At 48.1% G+C, this 12224-nt stretch overlaps 1 protein-coding gene across 1 annotated transcript in view; it reads left to right on the plus strand.

The window, feature by feature from the left end:
- Window positions 1–12224, plus strand: part of PTPRT (protein tyrosine phosphatase receptor type T) — a 776830-nt gene that overhangs the window by 586414 nt on the left and 178192 nt on the right. The window lies entirely within an intron of this gene.

Genomic DNA, 12224 nt, shown 5'->3' on the forward strand with positions numbered 1-12224 from the left:
CCCTCCACCCCCCGATCCATCCCTCCCTCCCTCCCTCCCTCCCTCTATCCATCCATCCATCCATCTATTCATCCATTCACCCATTCTACTAATGCATACAAAGTACCTACTATGTGCCAGGCACTGCTCTAAGCGTTGAGGTATATAGTGATGAGCAAAAGAAAACCTATTCCTGTACCTTTGGAGGAGGGGAAAGAGCCATTCATCCAAAAAAAAAAAAAAAAACTACACAAATAAATGGACAACTGCAACTCTGAGTCACGCTACAAAGAAGAGATGTGTGGTGTTCAAGATAAACCAACAAACATACCTGGAGCTCAGGGAATGATTCCCAGGGGAAGTGACAGCTGAGCTGTGGTCTGAGGTTGGGGGAAAATTGACTTGCCTTATCTGTGCTTAGATCTGGCTGTGACCCCCACAGCGTCTGCCATTTGTCTTGGACAGGTCACTTCAGTGTGATGATTCCCACCTCTCCTAGCTGCTAAGTAAGGGCAATAATGCTTCCCTCTTAGGGAGCACCGTTTTCTTACAGACTTTGCACCTGCAGAGTCTTCTGCAGCCGTATCCTGAGATGAAACAAGATAATGAATATGAAAAAGGGTGCCATGGGAACACCCAGTCCAAATAAATAGTGTAGGTATTTATTTGAAGCAAATAGCAGCCCCTTCCCTGTAGCACACTGTATTTCAATCTCATTTCATATAAACTTCCGCTGCTCTTCAAAGATTGGGATGCAGAACCCATCAGAGGCTGATGCCCATCATGGAGCCCCAGAGACAGATGAGACCCTGCTGACATAGAGATCTCTACTGCGGGGGTCCTTCCTGGTCAGTGGAGGTTTCTTAGAGATTTCAAATCTTTAACTGGCACCTCTCTCAAAAGTTCTTGCTCAGACAGCGGTCTCCCCTCTGCTAGTCCCTGACTGGTCAGTGTGTCGTGGTGGGAAAGGGGATACATCATGCAAGGATGACATGAGTCCATCCATCCAGGACCTCATGGTCCACTTCTGTTCACCCCCTTTCCCAAACTCAGAAACTTCACTGCTCAGTGAAGCACTGCTTCACTGTCTTAGCCTGGGTTTCCCAGACACAGAGCCTGAGATGGGGATTCTTGTGCAAATTATTCTCAGAAGAAAGAAAGTGAGGGAGATGGGATAGGGCTAGGGAAGAAGCCAAGGGAGGATGTGGAGACTGTGTCAGCTGAGCCCACGGGGGCTCTGGAGTGTGGACTCTTATCACTGGGGTGTCCCCACTTTGAGGCAGGGGGTCCAGCATTTGTGCCGCTGTGTCAGTTTAGCCGTTGCCCGTGTCCTGGCGAGGCAACCTCACTTTGCCTTATGGCAGTTCTGCAGGGAAGGAGGTGGCTGTGAGCTCTTAGCAGCCAGCACCGCTCCCCCCACACCAGCTGGAGATTAGCGCACCAGCCCAGGAAAGGAGATCTGAGCAGGGCCTTCACAGCATTCACGACAGCCAAGTCCTGTCCCCGCCTCTGTGCCTGCCATCAAGCCCCATAGCCCAGCATGTCACCATCAACACCCTAGGAATGTCATCACAGCCACTCCCTAGTTATATGACCTCAAGTAAGTTGCACAGCCTTTGTTTCACCTGCAAAATGAATCGTCACACCTACTGCAGAGTCATACTCAAGATTACATTAGGTGACCCTAGAGAGTACCCTGCTCTCCAGGCCTTCATCAAATGTCAGGCTCCTACCCCATCCCATCAAAGGCCCCCAGCCTCAGTCTCACCCCAAAGGAGGTGGCAGTTGCAGACGGATGCATGGTGACAGTGAGAAGAGAGTTGTTCCTACCACATGCCCACACCCAGTGTACCACGGAAACAGTGCTTCTCTGGAGGGTGCAAGCAGCTCCCTTCCTGCTGGGCCATTGTTTTCCGGGCTCTCTTCAAGTCCGCAGTCCTGGAGTCAATCCCATATCAGGCACATTTGTTTTACCTCTTGCCTTCTGAGGCATCTGAACGCTCCCTCTCTGACAGGTTTATTTCATTGTGTGGCATTTATTTCCACGCCTTTCTCAGCCTCATTTGATGGGTGAGGTGCCCGCGAGTATTTCGAGCAGGCTGTCCCTTTCCAAGGGCGTTTTTGTTAATGCTCATCCCCTGGTAGCAATAACGGCTGATGTGAATAATAACCACCCGGCTCTGAGTAATGGAGACATTAGACTGTGAATACGAGCAGCCTCTTCACATCAGCACCAACTCCGAGGACGGTGGAAGCCGGCTGTGGAGCAAGGGGGCAGGCTGGCTTTTAGAGTGAGTGCAGGCTGAGTGCAAGTCTCAGCTCAGCCACTTATTGTGAGTCATTGATCTAGTGTGGGCTTCATTCTCTTCATCAGGAGAAGCAAGTTTACCAACACCCCTGGCCATCATTAATGGTGAGAACTGTGTGTGATAACTCCGACTAGTTCTTCAGGTCTTCCTGACTTACTGGCTTTTCCTTCAAGGAATTCATGCTCTAGGGTAGGGTTTCTCAACCTCAGCACTAGTGACATTTGGGGACAGATAAGTCTTAGTGGTGGGAGGCTGTCCTGTGCACTGTAGGATGTTTAGCAAATCCCTAAACCCATTAGATGCCAGGAGCACTTGATTCCCCAACTAGGACAGCAAGTACATGTCCTGACACAGCCAGATATCCCCTGAGGGGCAAAAGCACCCCCTGCTGAAAACCTCCAGAGTTGCACTGTGTTCAGTAGATACAGCATCTCGGACATGTATGTATTTTGAAATTTTTTAGAGTCACATGAAAGTAACAAGTAACAGGTGAAATTCATTTTAATAAATTTTATTTAACCCAATGTCCACAGAATATTATCATTTTAACATGTAAGCAGTATTTTAAAATTACTAATGAAAGATACGTTGCATTTTTTTTTAGCACTAAGTCTTTGAAATCTGGTGTCAGTTTTATACTTACAGCACTTTGCAATTCAGATGCTACATTTTGAACAGTTAATAATGAAGTATTATCCTAAAAAGATAAACACTGTGCTTAACAAAATATACTTTGCAGTGTTCCCATGTTAAAATTTAAATGATTGGAGATAAATTTTAAAAGTCAGTTCCTCCTTCACACTAGACGCACTTCAAGTGCTCAGTAACCACGTGTGGCTTAGTGGCTATCATCTTAGCGCAGATGTAGAGATAATTAGGAATTTAGGATTAGCAGATACAAACTACTGTATATAAAACAGATAAACAACAAGGTCCTACTATATAGCATAGGGAACTATATTCAGTATCTTGTAAGGACCTATAATGGAAAAGGATCTGAAAAAAGAATATATATATATTGATATAAAACTGAATCACTTTGCTCTACACCAGAAACTAAAACAACATTGTAAATCAGCTATACTTCAGTTTTTAAAAATTAAAAAATACCCAACAAAATGGCTTGACCATCTGTGAGCCTAGTTGGTAGACAGAAGCGTAGATGCACAGAGTACAGAGGGTCAATAAATGTTCAGTTCTTTTTATTCCATGTAGACACACCCCCAGGTGACATTCAGCAATATCTGGAAATGTATTTGGTTGTCACAGCTGGGTATGAGGCGTTACTGGCATGTAGTGGGCAGAGGCCAGGGGTGCTTCCATCGAAAAAAATAAGGTAAAACCTCTTATGGTCAGGGTTGGGTGTTTTTCTGTAGTGGGATGACTTGAGGCTGCAGTGAACAGATGACTAGTTATTTAACATTTCAGCTGAAGGACCAGGTGGACCCCAGACCCACCATCACTGAAACAGTGACTCTTTCCTAGCCCCTGCAGTAGCTTGGCCAGGCCTCCAGGGGGCGCTCTGGGAGACTGAGCCCAGTAGGAGACTGGCAGCACCCAATCTGGAGGCTAGAATGGATGCACCGAAAGTCAGCCAGGTAGCCCTGCTCCGATCTGAACCCGCAGGCTGGCCCATAGTCACTGCCTTGCCCATGCTGAGTGCCCGTTGTCCATTCTCCCTGGGGAGGAGGGCCTTGGGACAAGCCCTCACGTGGAGCCCAAACTCTGTTCCTTAAAACTGGGGAACTTTGGCAAATCACTGAGCCTTTCTGAGCCTTGGTTTCCTTATCTATGATGTAGTAAGGATGAGTCCCTGCCCTGCCTGGCTCAGTCATGACCAGGGTCAGCAGACAAAGTGGATGCATTTCCAGCAGGGCTCTTGGTTTGAGAGGGTGCCAGGTACAACTCCACTCTATCATTCCCTCCTTTGCACTTCATGTGAAAACTCTCTGTTGTTATTTTCCTGGCAATTCTTTAAATCAGGGCCTTGCCACAGTGACAGGATTCAGGCCATAATATGCTCTCTGGGACTGCTCTGCAGCTAACTGCCTCTAAAGCAACTTTTCCAGGGATGTCTTGTAAATCTTGGATCCAGGTAGAAAGAGTTTGAGCCTTTGGGGCAAGGCTGTGTGGCTGAGAGCAGATGGGGAAGCAGCACGGCAGCCTTAGGGAAGGCCCAGCAGGTTGCCTGGTGCCCCTGGCAGGCTTGGACATCCTGGGGAGTGAGCGACCCTCCCAGGGAGGTTCTGCCCTCTGGCAGGGGTTGATGGATGGTGTGAGAAGAGGAGCTAGAGGCAGGAGGACCAGATGAAGCTCTCTGGAAAAGACTTAAACCTGGACATCCACCATGATGGGGCTGTGCTTGGCGGAGAGAGGTGGAAGACAGGCAGTGGGAGTGCAGCCTGCTGGCTGGAGAGAGGTGGCCGCTCTGGGGGACAGTGGCACCAGGAGTGTTGAACATGATGAAAAGAACAATGAAATAGTAAATATGTGTTACATCCTTCTTACGTCCCGTGGAATGCGCTGAGGGTTTCATATTATTAATGTACTGCAACTTCTCAACAACTCTACCGTGTAGGGTACCATTAGCGTTCTCATTTTATAGATAAGGAAACTGTATTTTATAGATAAGAAGTCTGAGGCTCTGGTGACTGGAAACCACACAACTCGGAAATGATGAAACGGGCTTTGAACCTAGGTCTCTGGAAAGTCTGTAATCTTACCCGCTATGCTCTGCACCCATGGCCAGTGTTAGTGAGCACCCCTTACATGCCTGGGACCGAGAACTACCATGATCCAGGACTGTGCCTCAAAAACTATATCACATACTAGCTGTGGGACTTGGAGCCTCAGAGAGATGACACAGTTTGCCCCATTTCCTTGTCTGCAAAATGGGGACACTAATGATTGCTAGTTGTTGAGAGGAATACATGAGAAATAAACTTTAAGTGCTTAGACTTGTGCTGTCATTATTATCCTAAACCCATTTTACAGGTGAGGAAACTGAGGTCCAGAGAGGAGGGAAGCAGAGAATCTGGCGACATTGGTGACATTCAGGCAGGTGGCTGGGCCAGAACTGTGGCCCAGCCTGAGAAACACAGAGGATGGGGGTGAGAGGTAAGAACCCACCAGAGCCCCAGGTCTGAGGCACCTAAAGTGCCAAGCAGGATTCACAAACCAGGGCTCATTAGGGAATTGGGACATACAAGGTGGGAGGCTGGACACAGCAGCGCAGCAACCCCAGCTGCAGAGATGGCCCAAAGCAAGAGCAGGATGGAGAGTGAGGCAGCACGATGCTGAAGTCCTTAGACCTGGGCATCCTCCAGTTCCCCTTGACGGAGGCTTCAGTTGGTCCCAGAGCACAGTCCGGGGCTGCACCTGCAGAATGGGGACGGAATACCTGAAGAACAGCTGGGGGTCAGGGAGGCAGGTGGTGGTCAGGAGCCAGGTGGTCACCGCAGAACCTCCTCAGCTTTTCCCTTTGGCTGCTCAAGTGGCTGCAGGCAGACGCTATGAAGCAGGGAAGGAGTCGAGTACTCAGTCAAGTGCACCAGAGTGTCACCTTTGTCAGTAGTCTTACAGCAGATGTTCACAGCCTGACAGACACCGGGGTCCTGGAACACCATTCTGACTGCCAGCTTCTGCTGCCACTCTCCCAATTGGACTCAAAAGACAATGCAGAAGAGGAAGGCATCTTGCTGGGGTGCCCTATCCCCTGTGGAGTGTTCTCCTGTAGCATGTGAATGTCTGTGTTTCCTATAAAGCAAGCATCCAAGCAAGGTGCGTATAAGAGACTGAGGCCCTCGCTACACCTTTTTCTCTCTTGGGATATTCCCCTTAGACCAAGGAGAAATCCGTCTCCAGTCTGCTATCCAAACTGCCATTAAATTCAGATTCAGGGGCTTCCCTGGTGGCGCAGTGGTTGAGAGTCCACCTGCCGATGCAGGGGACACGGGTTTGTACCCCGGTCCGGGGGGATCCCGCGTGCCGCGGAGCGGCTGGGCCCGTGAGCCATGGCCACTGAGCCTGCGCGTCCGGAGCCTGTGCTCCGCAACGGGAGAGGCCACAACAGTGAGAGGCCCACGTACCGAAAAAAAATTCAGATTCAGAAACCCAGCGTCATCCTTGACCTCTCTCTCCCCGTCTTTAATATTCAGTTAGTCATCAGGTCTGTCCGATATTTGCCTCCGAAATGTCTTCTGCATCTTTCCCTTCTTGCTCACTGCTGCGACTCATGTTTGAGATTCATAAAGTCTTCATCAGATTAGTGTAACAGCTTCCAAAGTGGTCTCCCTATCATCACGCTGGTCCTTTCCGACGTACGCTCCACAGAAGACAAGCGACCACCCCGAAATAAGAGTCTGATCCTGATTAAGATGCTCCCAAGATTCCCTTTGTGCTCAGGGACAGTTAGCCTGAATCGAAAGCCCTTCGCTCTCTAGTCGCTGACCCTTCCCCATCTCCCCACCTCTATTTCCTCCTTGGTGCCCAGTGCCACACTCACACTGGTTATGTACATAGGACCTGCCTTATCACACTCTGCTCCCTTTGCTGGATGATCTCCCTGCATGGTCTGCCTTACTCACCCCCTGGAATCAAATTCAGACAGCGTGATCTCTGCAAAGCCTTCCCAGATCCCCACTGTCTCAGGCTGCACCTAAAGAAGATGGTCAACTGGCCAGGCCAGTGGGCACCGAGGACACCCCCTCAGCCCTGAGTGGGGTTCCTCTCCAACAGGGCACACATTCTCATTACAAGCACTTGTCTTGGAACTGTCTGGTTTCTGTCACCTCTTTCCCTCTTCCCAGCACATATATAGTGGCCATTTACCTGGCCCCATGCACGAGTGGACTAATAAATGGGCAGGTAGAGTATGTGCCAGGCATGGCGCACCGCCCCACCCTACCTTCGGCCTCCACCCTGTGAAGCTTCAAGCCCCCCATCTACCATTTTGTTAGGTTTATTGAGTCACTGAGCACTGGTTTTCAGTCCAGTATTTGGACTCCATGCAGCCCCATCTGCCCAGCTTCCTAGAGACTGATTCTCTGGAGCCTTTGAATAGGATTCCTCCAAATCCACTGGTCCAGCCCTGCTGAGCCCAGTACCCAGCCTGGACCCGCATGGTGCTGACCCAGGAGAGGTCAGGCTGGGGACAGGAATCATGCGTATCCCAGAGAGACCTGTCCCCAGACTCTGTGTCCGTGTGAGTGAGAACCGACCGGGCAAACATTCCGGACCTCAGCTTTTCCCCTCTATCATCTGCTAATAGCAGAGCTGCTTTTCTATCCATCCTTTGGGGAGGGGGGTAGATCAGCTTTTAGTACAGAACACGGTGATTCAGTGTTTCTGCTTTCAAAAGCCAAGGGGCAAAGGCTGGAAGAAAGAAAACACGTTCATGGTGGATTTGGCTGGAATCTCAACAATCAATGCGGCTCCCACTGCTGGTTTTATTACCCTCACTCAGCTGCATTGCACTAATCTGAATTCTGTGCTGCGTGTTCTCTCTGATCCTGCCCATGCTTTCACTAATCCCTGCTATAGATTTCTCTCTCTGCCTCCCACAAGCCTTCTCTCCTTTCCAGGCACCTTGATACTTGCTATGAGCTGCATATTCCAGAGGTATGATCTGGGCAGAGCTGCCCCGGCTGGTCAAATCTTCTCTTCCCCTCCCCATTCCTGCCCCTTTGTGGCACCCCTTAGGGGATCAATTTGGCCGAAATCAGTTGGAATGAATTGGATTATGTTTCTGAGTAAGAGCCTTGGGGACACCTTGGCCCCTGGTACATCCCGCTGTGTTGTTCAGACAAATAAAGCCAGGACCTACTGTCCTTCCAGAAGCCTCCTGTTCCACTCAGCCCATGACCAAGCAGGAGTTTCCCATCCCTCTTACTGTGTGCTCTCCGTTTGACCCCATTCGTGTTTGAATTTACTTAGTGAAATGCTAAGACCTCCCTCCCATTTGCAGCCCCTTCCCAGGCTGTTTGAATCATGACTCAGCGTAATCTGGGGTTATGGGTTGAATTGTGTCCCTCACAAAAGATGTGTTGAAGGAGAACTAACCCCCAGTTCCTGTGAGGGTGATTTTATTTAGAAAGAAGGTCTTTGCAGATATAATTAGTTAAGATGAAGTCATGAAGGTGGCCCCTAATCCAATATGACTGGTGTCCTTACAAGAAAAGGAAAACATCAGGTGAAGACAGAGACACACAAGGAGAACCTATGTGATGACAGAGGTGGAGACTGGAGTGATGCATCTACAGGCCAAGGAGTGCCAAGGGTTGCCAGCAGATGCCAGCAGCTAGGAGAGGCGAGGAAAGATTCTACCCAGCCTCAGAGGGAGCATGGCCCTGCTGACACATTGATTTCAAACTTCCAGCCTCTAAATTTCTGTTGTTTAAGCCACCCAGGTTGTGGTCATTTATTACAACCCTAGGAAACTAATTCACTTGGAAACGCGCTTGGAAATCCTGAGCATCAGGCAGCAGGCGGGGGTCCACCTTCCAGAGCCGTGCCTTTACAGCAAACGGACCTCAAGGCGGCCAAGACCAAGGGCCAACATCCCAGAGAATCCCTCTGGCCCCCCTGCCCCCGCTGTGGGGTCTCCGAGTTGGCTGGACTCTGCAGTTGTCTCTCAGCGGGGCTCCCCTGTGTGGCCCTGACCCTCCCCTCTGTGATCTGCCTCCTGCATTTCAATAGCTTTAGCATCTGCTGCTGGTCACACCCCGCCCTTGGCCTCTGCCTCACCAACCAGGCTGTTTCCCATTGTCCTGGCATCATTTGACCTGTAGGCCATCCCTGGTAGGCTTTTGTGCTGCCTCTACGCTGACTGCTCCTGTGAAGGCTTCCCTTGTTCTACAGCTGCCCAGGACTGCTCTGAACTCCACAGGAAGAATTAACAATCCATTCAGTGTGACCATTTGCTCTCTCACAGCGGCTGCCAGAGAAAGTCTAAAGGGACTATCTTTTCGCCGCTGGGCCTCCGAAAGAGTGTGTGTTCTCTCTCACATCTGCTCTTCAGACTAAATCCTTAATCCCCAGCGCAGGCCTTGGGTGCCCCTCACTCCCACAGCTAAGCAACTTTGAGCCCCCTGGGCTTCAGGCTCAACACACAAGTTCTGCAAGCAGGGAGCTGGCACTGTCGGTTCTGAGCTGACTCGGCCTCTCCATCCTCATCCATGGGGCAGGCTTCTTCTGGACCACAGGGAGCCGGGGTGGGGAAGGGAGGGAGGAGACCACTGGGTGGTCCACAGCGTGTCCCACACCACTGATGCCATACGGAAATCAAGCTTGTAGTCTAGTTTTGCCTAAGCAGAGTCATACACTCCCTTCGCTGTACAGACCTCACACTGAGCTTCGATGTTCAGCTTGCACACTTGTCTCCGCAACTATATAGTGAGTTCTCAGACAGCGGGGTGGTCCCCTAATCACCTTGCATGCCCAGTACCTGGCTGTACCCACATCATCATTATAATCCCAGCACCACTCACATCAGGCAATAGCTAGGACTTTTTCCCTGTGGCCAAGGGTTGAATGGGTGCCAATGAGGCCACGGGAATGCGTGTAGTCCATTTGGAGGTCACGTAGCTTTGCCCACGTCCATGGCTGTGGGCGAAGTTTAATTTCTGGCCAAGTCCAAGCATAGCTCTAAGCATACGTTGACCCCTCACCTTGGGTGCGGACTGACCAACAGATGCGCTTAAACCTCAGCCACAGGCTGGCTCCTGATCACCCCTTCAGATTTCACTCCAACCTCAGCCACATCCCAGGCTTTTTTTTTTTTTTTTTTTACATCTTTATTGGAGTATAATTGCTTTACAATGGTGTGTTAGTTTCTGCTTTATAACAAAGTGAATCAGTTATACATATACATATGTTCCCATATCTCTTCCCTCTTGTGTCTCCCTCCCTCCCACCCTCCCTATCTCACCCCTCCAGGCGGTCACAAAGCACCGAGCTGATCTCCCTGTGCTATGCGGCTGCTTCCCACTAGCTATCTACCTTAAGTTTGGTAGTGTATATGTGTCCATGCCTCTCTCTCGCTTTGTCACAGCTTACCGTTCCCCCTCCCCATATCCTCAACTCCATTCTCTAGTAGGTCTGTGTCTTTATTCCTGTCTTACCCCTAGGTTCTTCATGACATTTTTTTCCCTTACATTCCATATATATGTGTTAGCATACGGTATTTGTCTTTCTCTTTCTGACTTACTTCACTCTGTATGGCAGGCTCTAGGTCTATCCACCTCATTACAAACAGCTCAATTTCATTTCCTTTTATGGCTGAGTAATACTCCATTGTATATATGTGCCACATCTTCTTTATCCATTCATCCGATGATGGACACTTAAGTTGTTTCCATCTCCGGGCTATGTAAATAGAGCTGCAATGAACATTTTGGTACATGACTCTTTTTGAATTATGGTTTTCTCAGGGTATATGCCCAGGATTGGGATTGCTGGGTCATATGGTAGTTCTATTTGTAGTTTTTTAAGGAACCTCCATACTGTTCTCCACAGTGGCTGTATCAATTTACATTCCCACCAGCAGTGCAAGAGGGTTTCCTTTTCTCCACACCCTCTCCAGCATTTATTGTTTGTAGATTTTTTGCTGATGGCCATTCTGACTGGTGTGAGATGATATCTCATTGTAGTTTTGATTTGCATTTCTCTAATGATTAATGATGTTGAGCATTCTTTCATGTGTTTGTTGGCAGTCTGTATATCTTCTTTGGAGAAATGTCTATTTAGGTCTTCTGCCCATTTTTGGATTGGGTTATTTGGTTTTTTGTTATTGAGCTGCATGAGCTGCTTATAAATTTTGGAGATTAATCCTTTGTCAGTTGCTTCATTTGCAAATATTTTCTCCCATTATGAGGGTTGTCTTTTGCTCTTGTTTATGGTTTCCTTTGCTGTGCAAAAGCTTCGAAGTTTCATTAGGTTCCATTTGTTCATTTTTGTTTTTATTTCCATTTCTCTAGGAGGTGGGTCAAAAAGGATCTTGCTGTGATTTATGTCACAGAGTGTTCTGCCTATGTTTTCCTCTAAGAATTTGATACTTTCTGGCCTTACATTTAGGTCTTTAATCCATTTTGAGCTTATTAGTGTGTATGGTGTTAGGGAGTGATCTGATCTCATACTTTTACAGGTACCTGTCCAGTTTTCCCAGCACCACTTATTGAAGAGGCTGTCTTTTCTCCACTGTACATTCCTGCCTCCTTTATCAAAGATAAGATGACCATATGTGCTTCAGTTTATCTCTGGGCTTTCTATCCTGTTCCATTGATCTATCTTTCTGTTTTTGTGCCAGTACTATACTGTCTTGATTACTGTAGCTTTGCAGTATAGTCTGAAGTCAGGGAGCCTGATTCCTCCAGCTCCGTTTTTTGTTCTCAAGATTGCTTTGGCTATTCAGGGTCTTTTGTGTTTCCATACAAATTGTGAAAGTTTTTGTTCTAGATCTGTGAAAAATGCCAGTGGTAGTTTGATAGGGATTGCATTGAAACTGTAGATTGCTTTGGGTAGTAGAGTCATTTTCACAATGTTGATTCTTCCAATCCAAGAACATGGTATATCTCTCCATCTGTTTGTATCATCTTTAATTTCTTCAATCAGTGTCTTATAATTTTCTGCATACAGGTCTTTTGTCTCCTTAGGTAGGTTTACTCCTAGATATTTTCTTCTTTTTATTACAGTGGTAAATGGGAGTGTTTTCTTGATTCCACTTTCAGATTTTTCATATTTAGTGTATAGGAATGCCAGAGATTTCTGTGCGTTAATTTTGTATCCTGCTACTTTACCAAAGTCATTGATTAGCTCTAGTAGTTTTCTGGTAGCATCTTTAGGATTCTCTATGTATAGTATCATGTCATCTGCAAACAGTGACAGCTTTACTTCTTCTTTTCCGATTTGGATTCCTTTTATTTCCTTTTCTTCTCTGAT

This window comes from Phocoena sinus, chromosome 15, assembly GCF_008692025.1.
Source record: "Phocoena sinus isolate mPhoSin1 chromosome 15, mPhoSin1.pri, whole genome shotgun sequence".
Classification (NCBI taxonomy): domain Eukaryota; kingdom Metazoa; phylum Chordata; class Mammalia; order Artiodactyla; family Phocoenidae; genus Phocoena; species Phocoena sinus.